The sequence below is a fragment of the Camelus dromedarius genome, chromosome 26 (assembly GCF_036321535.1).
Source record: "Camelus dromedarius isolate mCamDro1 chromosome 26, mCamDro1.pat, whole genome shotgun sequence".
Taxonomy (NCBI): domain Eukaryota; kingdom Metazoa; phylum Chordata; class Mammalia; order Artiodactyla; family Camelidae; genus Camelus; species Camelus dromedarius.
The window spans coordinates 10,401,237-10,415,932 of record NC_087461.1 but is presented as its reverse complement, the minus strand read 5'-3'; the positions used below and the strand labels follow the sequence as shown (position 1 = coordinate 10,415,932).

Genomic DNA, 14,696 nt, shown 5'->3' with positions numbered 1-14,696 from the left:
CTGGCTTGTAATATTTCTGCTGAGAAATCTGCAGATAATCTTATGGGGGTTCCTTTGTATGTAAGAAGTCATTTTCTTTTTGCTGCTTTTAAGATTCTCTCCTGGTCTTCAACTTTTGACATTTTAATTATCTGTCTTGGTGTGAGTCTCTTTGGGTTCATCTTATTTGAAACTCTCTGCATTTCCTTCCCCACGTTAGGGACCTTTTCAGCCATTATTTCTTTTTTTTTCTTTTCTGTTTATATATATATATATATATTCTCTATATATAGACATGACTCTTCTGTAAACAGTTACAAGACATGTTGGCAACACTGAGAAAAAGAGGGTGCTCCAGAGATGGAATGACTTCCACATGTTTGATGCTGGGACACAAGGACACACACAATGCATGGACACCTGCACAGAGACCCAAATAAACACATCAAGCAGAATACATACAAGTTATTCCAAATCACAGCCACAATGCTCTCCAGAACACCACAAGAAAAGGCAGAGAAGAGATCTTATGCTGTACTTTTCACACTGGTCTGTTAAAAAATAAGTAAGAATCGGAAGGTCCTGGGTCTTGCTAAAATAACGTCCTCTGTAGTGAACAACTGAGTGGCAAAATAAACTTTTATCTGGACAGGACTTTCATACATTTTTCTCCCATCTTGGGAAGCTGGGGGACCACGGCGAGGAGATGCAACTCTCAAGGAACATCTAGTCTCTTACATTCTGCCCAAGAGACCCCACTTGGATGGAAGTTGAGGGGTTGGATGTAGCAGAAGGTGCTCGGTCAGAGGGAAGAGACTTCACAAGCATGATGGGCAGGAATTGCTCCCCTTCCTGGGTTACTCAGGGCGGAGGACAAACGCACCCCTTCTGCACATGCTTCAGTACACTTTCCCAGTCTCCTCCCCTCTCCAAAATCCTACCTGGCATCCTTAGGAAGAGCATGTGTCCCTGACTCTCCTGTTTCTCCTGATTCTAGTGCAGTCTCAGAACAGAAGAGCTGGCAGCCCTGCTCTCCTGCGAGGGCAGGTCAGCAGGGTAGATTAGCTCACTTACGGTCTGTTCGGGGATGGGTGACCCTTTGTGTCAAGACGTAGAAACTGTTTCCAGGCTTAGCTGTGACTCTGGCGCCAGTTCATCAGCTGATGCTTCTTTCCCAAGGAAGACCCCCACATACCCACCCTGGCCAACCTCTGTCTTCCTTTTCCTCCTTTGTCCTGAGTGAGCAAGGGCACTTGGGGGAAAGTCAGCCTCCTTGAACAAGTGGTTTGGACCAACATACACCTTCCAAGCTTCTGGAATACCAGACCCAATGTGTGGAAGGAGAGGTGAGGTCCTCCCTAGGAAGACAGGAAGGGGGTGTGGACTCTGCCCTGCCCTGTGGGGGTTGGGACAGGACCCCATAGAAGCCAATCTCACGCCTATAGACACTTCTCACAGGCAGGCATCCTTCTTGAAAAGAAGAAAAGTCTCTTCCAGGGCCAGGTGGAGGAGAGAAAATGAGAGATACAATAATTGGAATTCCAGACCCCAGGAGAGATGAGTGAGGGACCTCCATGTGCCTTTGCTAAATGGGAGGAATCTCAGGATACAGGCAGCTCAGGTACAAAGAAAGTGGGGAAGGAGATACACTGGGAACCTCTAGGCCAGCTGTTCTCAAATGGGGCTGGCAATGTCTGGAGGTGTTCTGGCTTGTCACAAAGGGCTGGGGAGGAGTGTGCTACTGGCATCGAGCAGGTAGAGTCCAGGGATGCTGCTAAAAATCCAACAGTGCCCAAGGGCAGCATCCCCCAAAAAAGAATTACCCAGCCCAAATGTCAACTGTGCTCTGCTCCCACCCAACCTTCCAGCCATGTTCTGGAACATCTCCAAAGGCCCCCTTCAGAATACAGAGTTAGCCCTGCAGACCCCTCCTACCCCAGTTTCCAAAAAAAAATTCCCTCCCTAAGTCTTATCCGGCAAGACAATGTGGAGGGATGGGAGAGAGAAGAAGAGAGACCATTCTGGGGACCATGAACGAAGATGTTCCCTTGGTCCACCAACAAAACTCCCTAACTCCCACAAAAGAGAAATCCCAGACTTGGGCAATCTTTGGTCAAACAGGAAAATGTAAGGCTGAACTGAAGGGGCAACCCCTTAACCCCACCTGTCCGGTGGCTAAAGTTGGGGTACTTTCTCTTTGAACGGAAGTCCATGATCATGGGCAGACACCAGGACCTCTGCTCCCCGGCGGCCAGGAGGAGAAGTGGGAGGGACAGGCGGGCGGCAGCTCGGCTGATGGTGCCTGGGTGATGCGGCCCTCACTTGTTCTCAATCAGGGTCTGCACCTTGAACACGGGGTCCCAAGCCAGCTTCAAGACCTGTTTGGTGTCGTGTTGCTTGGCCATTTCATTAAAAAATTTGATGATGTCTGTAAAATCCATGTTGTTCTCCAAGATGATGTCATGGTAGACCTCCACCAGCGCCAGTGCAATGAACAGCACGTAGTGGGCAGGCAAGACGTGTCTGGCTGCCCAGATGACCTCCCGGACGGAGAAGTCATCATCATAGAGGAGCTCTCACTGGAAATCCAGCAGGAATCAGCAGTAGCAGAAGTAGAAGTGAGTGTAGTCCCCATTCTGATGCATCAGTTCAAAGAGCTCTGAGCCCAGGATCTGGATTAGTGACTTCATGTTGGCAAAGTGTGTGTCCATGGCACCTCCATGGGGGAAGTTCTGGTTCTTCCTCTTCATGAGCTCTGTGAAGCAGCTGAAGGTGAGGGCCTCATCATCCAGAATGACCAGCAGTGGAACCAGAAGGTCACACATACCCTGGACATAGCTGATCTCAATGTGCTGCCAGATGTAGCTTTGTACAAGTAAAGCACACATTCATGCCACTGTGCTTTTGTCCCAGCAGTTCCCTCTGTCTGGAATTCCCATCTGCCTGCACATGATGTTCCGTAGCTTCTCCAGGTTGGCGGGCATGAAGTACCAGTAGTTGCGGTCACACCTCTGCACGTCCTCCTCGATGGGTGCAGGTTCACCGTGTACAGGTCCAGCAGCTCCGGGGAGAAGGTGACACCACTAGAAGACAATGGGGATGCTTCATTGTTGGCAGATGTGGTCACGGCCAGAGAAGCCGGGGCGGGGAAGAGACTTTCCATTTCAGGCTCCTCTGAGAGGTTGTCCTCACTGTCCACCTGGCTGTGCTTCTCCGCCTCGCTGCACCTCCAGCCCTCCATCCCGGTGCCCTCCTTTTCGAGCAGAGCCATGTCCATGCTGCCAGTGATGGACATGAATTCGCCCACGCTCTCGTTGGCGAGGAGGTCGCTCTTCAGGCTATCCTGCACGGCCAGCTCCTCACGGGGGACCTCGTCCCGGGAAGTGTGGCCTTGCTGCTCTGCCCATCATCCACGCTGCTGTCCCTGGGTCACAGCACCAGGGGGGCATGCCTCTGGGCATCCATGAGGCTGTCTTCTGTGCTCAGGCTGGGTTCCGAGTGCTCCAGGAGGCCCAGGGAGAAGTTGTGGGAGGAAGGATGGCCAGAGTCTGGGTAACAGGTCCCACTTACCAGGTTTCCACTGGGGATCCTGGGCTGTTTCTCCTCCAGTCTGCCTTCTGTCCACTTGCTCCACCTCATCCACAGACCTGTGTGCTGCTGCTGGAGTCACTGTGCAGGCAGATGTTCTGACGGCCTGAGCTGCAGCTCTGGGAGGACTCATTGCTGATGGTGGAGTCCCGGTGCACCAGCCAGTGCAGGTGGCTGTCCAGACTGGCCCCTGATGAGCACTTGGCCAGGGCAGCCATGTGGGACTCCCGCTCCCTCTGCCACACTATTGCCTTGCAGCCCAGCCACTCAGACATGGTCTGTGCGTAGCAGGCATGAATCTGCTTGTCCACCTCCTTCCTCTTTGTTTCTGTCATCCTGAACTGGTAGTGGCCCAGAAGGAAGGGCCACACGGCTTTGCAGATCTCCTGCTGGATGCCCCTGTAGTAGATGAGACGCAGCAGCTCCTGCTCCTCGTAACTTGTGCTGTCCTGAAGGTACTGTTCCCAGATCCTGGCCATCAGCCCATGTCCAGCATCACAGGGCAAGTTTGGAGACACGATCATGTGACTGACCAGGGCTGACAGGTGGGTCCTCACAGTGGACAAGTGTCTGCAGTAGGCAAGCCATCCATAGAAGGCTCTGGAAAGGATCTGGTACTTCATATTGTCACACAGAAGTTTCAAGGGAGCCCTCTCATGGTTGCAGCCATTGGCTGAGCCACCATCAGCCAAGCCACTCTGTGAGCAGGATGAGCAGGAGGATTTCCGGGGGCTGGGTTGCCATAGGGGTGGCAGGTTGCTCACAGAGACATCCATCAGGTCATGGGGGATGAGGGATTGAGGCTTCAGGCAGGATGTGGGGAGGGTGGTGTCCCACTTGGTCTGAACTCACTGACTGTCCCTGGCCACCACTAACATGGACCGGCCTGCAGGAACCACCATCCAGGCAGGGCCCATGGAGATGGGAGAAGTGCTGCCCAATGAGTCAGAAGCCACTCTAAGAATATGATCCTGGGTGGGAGGTGCTGTGATCCCCATTCTACAGCCCTGGAGAGGGCAAGTCACTTGGCCACATTGCAGTGGCAGACATGAAAGAAGTGATGTGTTCTTTCCTTAAGCCAGCAGTTCTCATCCGGGAGCAATTTTGCCCCCAGAGGCCACTTGGCAATATCTAGAGACATTTCCGGTTGTCACAACTCAGCGTGGTGGTGGCGGTGGATTTGCTACTTGGCCACTCGTGAATGGAGACCAGGGATGCTGCTCAACATCCCACAATGCACAGGACACCTCCCACGAATTCAGACTGCATGCTGGGGTAGATGATCCTGAACACATAATCCGAGGCCTCGTCATCTTCCTTGTCAGAGGACGGGGACTCAGATGAACCCTGAGGACTCTGCTTGCACAGTTTGGGAAATACTTTGCCCTTCCCCTGCTGAGACCAGAGCGGTGGGTCCAGCTGCCCATGAGGGAGCAGCCTGTTCTCCAGGCATGAGAGGAACTTCAGGAGGTGCCCTCCCTTGGGGAAGCGGAAAGGCGGTCTCTGGATCCCATCCTGGCTGACCAACACCACCGTCCCGCCGCTGCCCACTTGCTGGTGGCAGTGCAGGTAGACGATCTCCGGGCGGATGGTCATGGCGTAGTCCCAGAAGACACTCTTCTCATACACCAGGTCCCCCACAGACCCGTTCATCAGCTGGTTAGGCGTCCACTTCAAGGTCATGATGTCAGCTGCCTGGTGCAGGGACAGGTACCCTGGCACAGCCTCCATGTCATCCCTCGGCTGAACCAGAATGTTGTTTTTCCATAGAGCAGGGTGGCCCGGGAGTTCCGGTGCAGGGACTCCACATAGTCGCAGGTGGAGAGAGACGGCTGGTCGTCCATGCTGCCACTCAAATGCCTCTTCTGGATGCAGAGGACAGGACGCTTGGTGGGTGAGTCCTGCCACAGGTGTGAGCTGTGGGTGCGGTGCCTCTGGACCAGCTCATCAGCCGAGGGATCCGTCCAGAAGTGATCTGAAGTTTTCATCTTGGTGCACTCCAGGGCGCAGAGCCCCGCCAACAAAGACGCAAGGATGGGGCCATCCACAGGGTCCATCAGGAGAGCCTCCTTCTCATAATACTTACTGCACCCTCCCTTGCTGTGTGTCCCTGGGCAGGTGACCACCCTCTCTGATCTTCAGTGTTCTCAGCTGCTGTTTTCCACAAGGTAATGCACAATTTTGTCCAGGACTTTCTTGAATAAGGCTGTGTGGATCCACAGGTGCTTGATGGCGAGTGGGGACAGGTTGGGCAGTTTTGGTAGCTTCCACACATTCTCTTGGAGGCCCTGGATCTGGTTTCGTGCACTCTCGATCAGCTGCTCCAGGTCCTGGGCCTTGTAGCTCAGCTCCTCGGCTGGCAGGAAGCTCACGCCCACCTTCATGAAGAGAGCTGCGATCTTGTTGCTGCGCAGGAAGCCAGCCACCTGCCTCAGCAGTCCATGCAGGAAGCAGGCCTCCACTGCTGCACAGAAGATGATGTGGCTGCTGTCTTCATGGGCACACTTGTATGTGATGGCTTCCTCCATGATCTGCTTCACCTGGAAGACAGGGCAGCCGGAGGGGGAGACCCTGATCCACCTGGGGTGCAGACACCCCAAAGGGCTGGGCTGCATCACCCATCCCTGTCTGAGATAGCCCCATATTTCACAGTGAACTGAATTAATTTTCCAGGCTCTTTGCCCAGTGTCACATCAAAAATGTCATTTCCTTCCCTGATCACATAAGCTAAGGCATCCACCTCCAACTCCATCCACCCCTATTACAGTTCCATCAGAGTACTTCCTGTCCTATTTGTTTATTTGTTTACTGTCTGTCTCCATCTTCCAGAATATAATTTCCCCAAGGGGAGGGCCTCGTCTGCCTTGTTCACTGCTGTATCTGTGGAGCTTGGAATAGTGCCTGGTGCATAGCAGTTCTCCAGAAACATTTTCTAAGTGGATGGATGAATGAATGAAATGGATACATTAAAAAAATCAGGAGGGTGGAGTATGAAAAATCAGCCCTGGAATCTGGTAGACTTGGGTTCAAATCCCTGCTCAGGTACCTGCCAGCTGGATTTGTGATCTTCTTTTGGGAACCAGGCTCAGCAACGTGTAGAAGCTCTCCCAGAAAGGCAGAGTGGCCCAGAGTGGAGACAGAATCCAAACTGGGTTTGACTCTGTGCGCTTTTCCTCCCACGCTCAAAAATACGGAACGCTTCACGAATGTGCACGTCCTGCTTGCACAGGGGCCATGCTGGTCTTCCCTGTATCATTCCAGTTTTAGTATCTGTGCTGCCGAAGCGAGCGCCATTATTTCTTCAAACAAATTTTCTACTCCTTTCTCTCTCTCTTCTACTACTGGGACCCCTATAGTAGAAATGTTGGTCTGCTTGATGTTGTCTCTTAAGTCCCTTACCCTATCTTTACTTTTTCATTTTTTTTTTTCTTTTGGCTGCTCTAATTGGTAGAGTTCCACTGCCCTGTCTTTCTTCTGCTTCATTTAATATGCTGTTGAACCCTCTAGTGTATTTTTCAGTGCAGGTTTTGTACTCTTCGGCTCTGTGACTCCTGGTTGGTACTTTCTTATACTTTTCTATTTCTTTGTTTAAGTTCTCACTGTGGTCATCTATTCTTATTACAAGTTTGGGGAGCATTTTTATGACCATTACTTTGAACTCTTTACCAGGTAAATCACATATCTCCATTACGCTAAAATATTTTTCTGTGGTTTTACCTGGTTCTTTCATTTGTAACTATTCTTCTAGCTCTTCATTTTCTTGACTCTCTGCATTGCTTTCTATACATTAGGTAAAACAGCCACCTGTCCAGTCTTTGAGGAGTGGCTTCATTCAACCCTGGTTGTGTCTCAAACCTATGTGACTGTCCAAGTAGCCTATTTTATTTTTAGTGGCTCCCAATAGTTCAGGGTGTGCCAAGACCTGTCAGTGTCCCAGAGGACAGGATCTCAGTCAGCGCCTAGATTCAGGCTGATTGGAAGTCAGACCCTCAGGCAGCAGCTTTAAAAAATATATAAATATATATGCAGTGCTGGGGGACTACAGATGTAAGGCCTGCTGGCCACCATAGCCAGGCAATTTAACAGATGTTTCCTGGTAGCAGCTGCAAAAAAAAATCAGGGTGCCAGAGGAGGGTACAAGCTCCTATTCAGGAGACACCAGTGAGCTGGAGTGAGGCAGAGGGAGAGTGTAAGGATGGTGACTGCCAACCTCTGCCCCCAGAGAGTTCTCCAGCAGGTCCCTGGATGTGTTTTCAGTTAGATGCCTGCCCCTCAGGCCAATGCTTTAAGACAAGCAAGTAAGCCTTTCACAAAGTCTGGGCATTGGTCCCTGGAGCCACTGAGTCCGAGTGCAGAAGCCCTTTAACAGCCTTTCTGTTCACTATAGCCCGTGGGTCTTCTGGATGTGAACCTTGCTGGTTTTCTATGATAGGTGATTCGGGGACTCATCTCTCAGGTGCAGATCTCAAAAGTTGGGGTGCCTGATGTGGGGTTCAAACCTTCTGCTCCTCAGAGAGAAGCTCTGGGATTTGAGTTCCCTCCTGGATGTGCCAGGAGTAGGGTTTATGGCAAGAATGTGTCTCAACCTCTCCTACCCACTTCAGTGTGGGTTTTGGGGTTTTTTTTTTTTTCTCATTTGGCCGATGTGTAAAAGTTGCTCAGCTAGTTTTTAGGGGATTTTTTTCTTTTGAGGAAATTGTTCCATATGTAGCTGTAGACTTGGTGTGTCCATGAGTTCACGATCTTCCTATATTGCCATCTGAACTAGAACCAAAAAGATTTCCTCTTGATTTTATAAGAGGGCTTAGCTGGAGAAAGGAGTCAAAGACATCCTTTAAGATTTCAAGCCTAGGAAACTAAGAAAGGAATGGTGCCAAGCAGAGAAATAACAAGAAAATCAAGGCATGGGAAAAGACATGGACCTAGGGAAACAGATGAGTTTAATTTTAAACAGGTTGACTTTCAGCAGTATCATTTATCCAGACAAGGTAGGGCTCTAGGCAGGTGGAAGTGACTCTAAAGCTTGGAGGTGTCAGAGCCAGAGACATAGACTTGGGACTCATCCAGAAAGAGGCTCTCAAAGCAGATGAATTGTTCAGGGGGACCACAGAGAAGAGCAAATGAGAACAAGGCTGATTTTTCCTAGTCTGAAGGAGGCTAGTAAATCACTAAAGAAGAGAGAGAAAAAAAAAGTAGAGGGAGAAATGGGGTAGGTAACATCACTCATGAGATGATGGTTTCAGTGTGAGGATAAATAACCAAAGTCAGTATGTGGCTAGAATAAGCAAAATGCTGAGGTCAAAAAGACTTTTAGAAATCACATATTTCAAAAAAAATGAAAAAAGAAATCACATAGTTCAAGCCCTCATTTTATAGATGAGGCCATTGGGTCTCAAAGAAGTTAGTTTTTCTACCCAAGATAGCACCGATACTGAGGTGCATCCATGTAATTTTATCTCTGCGTCCTGGTTGAGTGTTCTTTCAGCTGAACTGAACCCTGCTGTCTTGTCACTTTCCTGATTGTCATGTAATGTAATCTATAATACACCACATTTAAGCTCTTAAAGACAGGGACTGTGTGTGTGTGTGTGTGTGTGTGTGTGTGTGTTTAAACTAGATAAGAAAGACTAAATGCAACCTATTGGTGTCCATAAAAAATGGTTCATGATATTATGGTATCATGTTCACAATGATCCTGTGAATGACCGACTGGAGAAGTGTAACAATAAGATAGACAGAAGTAGAAAATACGTTTTGTTTTGTAAGACCTAGTTTATTTTTCTATTATAAGCTAGCAGACATTTATTTTAATGAAACAAAGAAAATATAGAAAAGTATATATTAAAAAAATCACTGGTAATTTCACCACCCACAATTACTCTTAAATTTTGGTGATTTTTCTCATGTTGTCTCTGTTGGTTTTTACAATCGAGGTCATACACAAGAGACAATTTGTTCTCTGTTTTTTCTCTTGATATTATATTACAGACATTTTCTGTAGTTGACGCTGGTTTTTTGTGATTTCTTTTTTTCCCTTTCAGTTTACTGAGACATAATTGACACTCAGCACTGCAGAAGTTTAAGGTGTAGAAGGCTGACTTACATGCAGCCGGAAGTGACTATCACAGTAAGTTTAGGGGACATCCATCATCTCATATAGATACAAAAATTAAAGAAATTAAACATTTTTTCTTGTTATGAGAACCCAAGATTTACTCTTAACAACTTTCTTACGTAACATATAGCAGTGTGAATTGCATCTGCCAAGCTGTGCATTACACCCCTAGTACTTACTGTGGCTGACACTCTTAAATACCTCCTCACATCCACCCTTCCCTTCTTCTTTACTAACAGAACCGGGAGTTTGTTTAAGGAGAAATATTTCCAACTAAAACTTTCACCTTCCTGGAGCCCTTTGCAGCTGGGAGTGGTGATGTGATGCAGTTCTAGATGGTGACACGGAAGGAGAGGTTGCTGGTGGGGGTGGGGCTTCTGAGAAAGCTTTTAAAAGAACAGGCTCAGCTGGCATTTCACTTGTAGCCTTCTGACCTTTCCCTCGTCTTCCTGTCAGGGATGTAGATAAGATACGTTGAGGGTGAGGGGTACAGGAGCTACCTTTGACCATGGGGATGAACGCTACCCATATAGATGGTGGACCAAAGGATAGAAAGACCCTGAATCCTTAGTTCTATCATAAAGTACCCTTATCAGCCCTGGACTGCATTCTCTAGACTTCCTGATGTCTGGGATAAAGGCTTTAAGCCATAGTTCTGTCAGGTTCTGTATTACTTCCAGCCAAAAACAATATTGATGAATATATTTAGTGGATAAATTTTAACCGCTCCCCCTTTGCATCGTAAAGTGTGGTTGTGCATTTAATTTGAAACTCATGCCTCGTCATCTTTCAAAAAATGTCCTGAGGTAGCTTGTAATAAATGGCACAGATAGTACAGGACCATTCAAACTGTGGTGCAGGATATGATCGAAGTAAAGCAAGGGAAAGACAGTTATTCCAGAAAAAACTAGGTGAAGGAGAGCTACTGATGTTAAATCTAAAATTTACCTCTTGAGTTTCTGGCACCAAACTCTGGTTATCTAACACCTGAAACCGGACCAATTTATCAATTTCTTCCTAACACACAGTTAAAAAAAAAAAAAAAGTCTCGTGTATCTAATCAAGGGCTATTGAAAATTATGAAAGTCTTTTAAAGCAGTTTTTAAATGATGCATCAGTTTTATCATAAATTACCGAATACCAAATCCCAATACAGGGCAAAATTCAAAATACCAAATTCAGGCTAGCCCCTTCCCCTAAAATATAATTTCAGGTGATCTGCTGCTATCTTTGTGGGGGTTGGGGGGGTTGGTCAAAACAATTGAGAGAAGCTATATAAAATGGAAGAGAGTTTGAAGGACTCACAGACCTCTCCATCTCTCTCCATAGACTTTGTTTTCCTCTACCTGATCAGAAAGAGAGGTTCCCACTGGAACACCTCATCTGCAGCTTCCACAGCTGCCATCACCACACTTGACCTTACTCACCTGGAGTACACTGAGTCCATTACAGTGATCTCATAATCTCATAATAATCAGCTGCCGCATTCATTGACCGGGTGTGGGGGGGACACCAGCCATTGGAATTCTCAGTATTCCCACATGAAAAACCAGGCAAAACATTTTTTAAAAAAATACCCAAGTATCAGGAAAAGCTTTTTATGTACTTGTTTTCTTGTTTTTCTGAAGAACTGGTTATGCTTTCTTCTTTTGGACAATGTAGATAGGTAGCTAATTATATTTCTCTTTTTTCTTTGGTTTCCAGGAAAACTAGAAGCAAATTTGGGGTGGAGGGTATAGCTCAGTGGCAGAGTACATACCTAGCATGCATGAGGTCCTGGGTTTGATCCCCAGCACTCCATTAAAATAAATAAATCTAATTCTCTCCCCTCAGAAAAGCAAAAATCCCTAACCCCCTCCCCAAATTTAAAACAAAAAAAAGTAAAAAATAATTTTAAAAATAAAAAAAAAATTTTAAAGAAGCAAATTTGCACCCCAGCCTCATCTGTAGATCCATCATTTCTATGTAGTATTTATTTTCACACTCACTTTTGTTTGTAACATCAATAAGTTAGGTAATTTATACTACATATAAGATATACATAAATTTTATTACATATTGTGTGCATATATAATTTATCTCCCCCCTCAATCTGGATTTTCCCTGGATATGAATTTTTAAAACTTATTTCTCATTATACATATGTGGTTTCAAATCCATGGTAGAATAAGGTGGAGTAGAAACAATTAAATACAGGCAGTCAAAACAATTTGTCCAAGTATGTGGTTGTTTGGCTATCTAAATAAAGAGTTAGGTCTAGAGAACCAAGGCACGACTGGTTGCCATATATCTCTCAAATACTGATGACGAAGCTTTGGGCCAGAGTTAGAGAGCACACACTTTGTGGCCACTGTCATTTGCACATGCTGGATAACAGAGCAAGGAAGATGAGTACTATAAACAGCCAGTTGCCTGATGCAGTTCTAAGTGGTCTCCATGGGTCCTCTCATCTGCTCCTACAGCACCCCCTCCCTGGTGGAGGTCAGTTTTATTATCATCATCACTGTTACAGGTGAGGAACCTGGGTACAGGGAGTCCCTGTGGTTACTTGGAAGGATGGCCATGTTTAGAGACTGGCTAGGTAAATGACAGGGTTGAGTATTACTATTTCGAGTGAAGAGCCTTGGGGTGGTCCTGCCAGCACTCAGCTTAGGAAACATCTCTTTTTTTGGTTTTTAGTTTTTTATTTTTAATTTTCAATTATATAATACAGTGTCATCAACTATAGTCACCAGGTTTTACAGTAGCTCCCCAGAACTTACTCATCTTATACCTGAAAGTTTGTACCCTTTTATCAATGTCTTCCTACTTCCTCCACCCCCTAGCACCTGGCAACCACTTTTCTATGAATGTAGCAATTTAAAACATTTTTACTTAGAAGTGATACCATGCACTATTTGTCTTTCTCTGTCTGACTTATTTCACTTAGCATAATGCCCTCAAGGTCCATCCATGTACTCACAAATGGCAAGAGCGCTTCTTTCTTGTGGCTGAATAATATTCCATTATATATATATATATATGTGTGTGTGTGTGTGTGTGTACACACACCACACCTTAATCCACTCTCTCCTGGGTCATGTGTTAGTTCTGTTTTTCATTTTTTGAGGAAAGTCCATACTGGTTTCCATAGTGGCTCACCATTTTGGGAATCATCTTTGACTCTGCTCAGAGTCTCATTGGTACCTGGATGAAAACCCTGAATTCTGCACCCTAAACTACCAGGAGAGATCATCTTGGTCTGAAAGAACTTTTGGGATAACAAATAACCATCATCCCCTTCTACTATAACAGCACCTCTTCCTGATGCCTGAGCAGTGCTTGGCTTTGAGCAGGACTGTGGCCAAACCAACTCCAATGATTTAATTCTAAAACCCACCCTTAAAATCAGTGTAAATTAGGACACTCACAGGGGTTCTGAGACATGATCTCATCAACCCTCAGCTCCTTGTATTTGACACTTAAACCATGTCCCCAGGTTCCCCAGTGTAAGCCTTCTATTTAGGGTCTTTGGAAAAATTGTACTGTCTACAGCCTGTGAGATGCTGCCATTTGTATGCAATTTCTGCACGTACACAGTTGCCTCTTTCAAGGCTGCACATGCCTGACAGCTCCTGAAAACATTGTCCAGAGTCACCCAGCCAGACAACCCATGCAGAAAACTTACACATTGTGGGCACAGATTCAAGAAATAAGAGTGGCCTCTTAAAGTGGAGCCAGGAGCTGTGGCTTCAAACAGAATTTATCGTAATTAGCCAGCTTGGAAAAACAACGAAGATGTTTGCATTTCCTGCACAGCCAGGCTTTCAACATCAGCCTGTCCTCCTGGTCCCCAGCCCCCCTTTCAGGGGTGAGGAGGGTCCCTGGACCTTGCTAACCTCAAGTGAGCAGGCTCCAGCTGTGGCTCCTGCCCTCTGCCTCGTTCTTCCTCCGGAGGATGTTAATTGAGTGGATCTCCCTTTTTGTTATTGTGAGACAGGTGAGTCCCTTCAGTTTCCCAATAAGGAAATAGACATGAGCAAAGGATCTGGTCGGACAGGAAACAGCGCCATTTTCCCAGTTCTTTCATGGCCAAGTTCTGTGTTTTAAAATAAATATTATGGTTGTCAATGTGCTAATAAATAGGTAACTATTCCTCAGAGGACCAGAGGGTAATGGCAGCCAATCTGACCCCTGAGAGTGGAGAGTAGTGGACAATGTTATTTTCCAGGGTGTGGACCTCTTCTGACTGCCACTCCCAAATCTGTTAATATAAGACAGAACTTGAAACATTTCCTTGGCTCTCGCCCAAATGCATTCACTAAGCATTGCTGTCCTGGGGAAGCTTCAGGGAACATGTTCAAGTTCAAGCTGCACCAGGTGCGGGGATAGGAGAAAGGGGGAGGAGGAGACCTGAGGCACACACACCGCTGGGGGTCTGAGCCCCTTCCTGGGAGGCTGGCCACTGGAGGTGTGCAGGTCCTCCAACTTCAAGGATGTTGAAGGTGGGGCGGGAAGGGAGGTGGTTAGAGATGACATTTATGGGCTTCACCTGAGGGCTTGGCTACTCCCTCAGAGACACACAGGGAACTGTCCTTTAGGGGACCAGGGGCCATGAAGGAAATGCTGACATCGTGAAAGCTTCATTTTGGGACACCTGGAACAAGCTTTTGTCCCAAGTGAAGGGGGAGGGTGGTATAGCTTAAGTGGTAGAGCATGTGCTTAGCATGCACAAGGTCCTGGGTTCAATCCCCAGCACCTCCATTTAAAAAAAGAGAATCCAAGTGTAGAGCAAGAAAAAGTAGCATGGCCAGCCTCCCAGAAGCACCTGGAAGTGATTCCAGATGACCTGTTTTATCCCCAAACCAGGAGTGCTGTGAGCAAAAGGACATGCCACCAACTCAACAGACACCACATCCTACCCCTGGTGTGTGTACTGAGGGGCTGGAGGGGTGGGGGGGAGCTGAGGCTCTCACCAGCATGGCCCCTGTCCCCAGTCTGCTGTTGCCTTTCTATGCTGGAGGCTGATGGACTG

General features: G+C 47.2%; 1 non-coding gene and 1 pseudogene across 1 annotated transcript; both read right to left on the bottom strand.

Annotated features, from left to right (window-relative positions):
• Window positions 1-2,297: 2,297 nt before the first annotated feature.
• On the bottom strand, window positions 2,298-6,301 carry LOC105084914 (small G protein signaling modulator 1-like; annotated as a pseudogene).
• A 450-nt stretch (window positions 6,302-6,751) lies between these two features.
• LOC116150596 (U6 spliceosomal RNA) lies at window positions 6,752-6,858 on the bottom strand. The gene has a single exon (XR_004134329.1). It is a non-coding gene; the product is annotated as a U6 spliceosomal RNA (small nuclear RNA).
• Window positions 6,859-14,696: the final 7,838 nt, after the last annotated feature.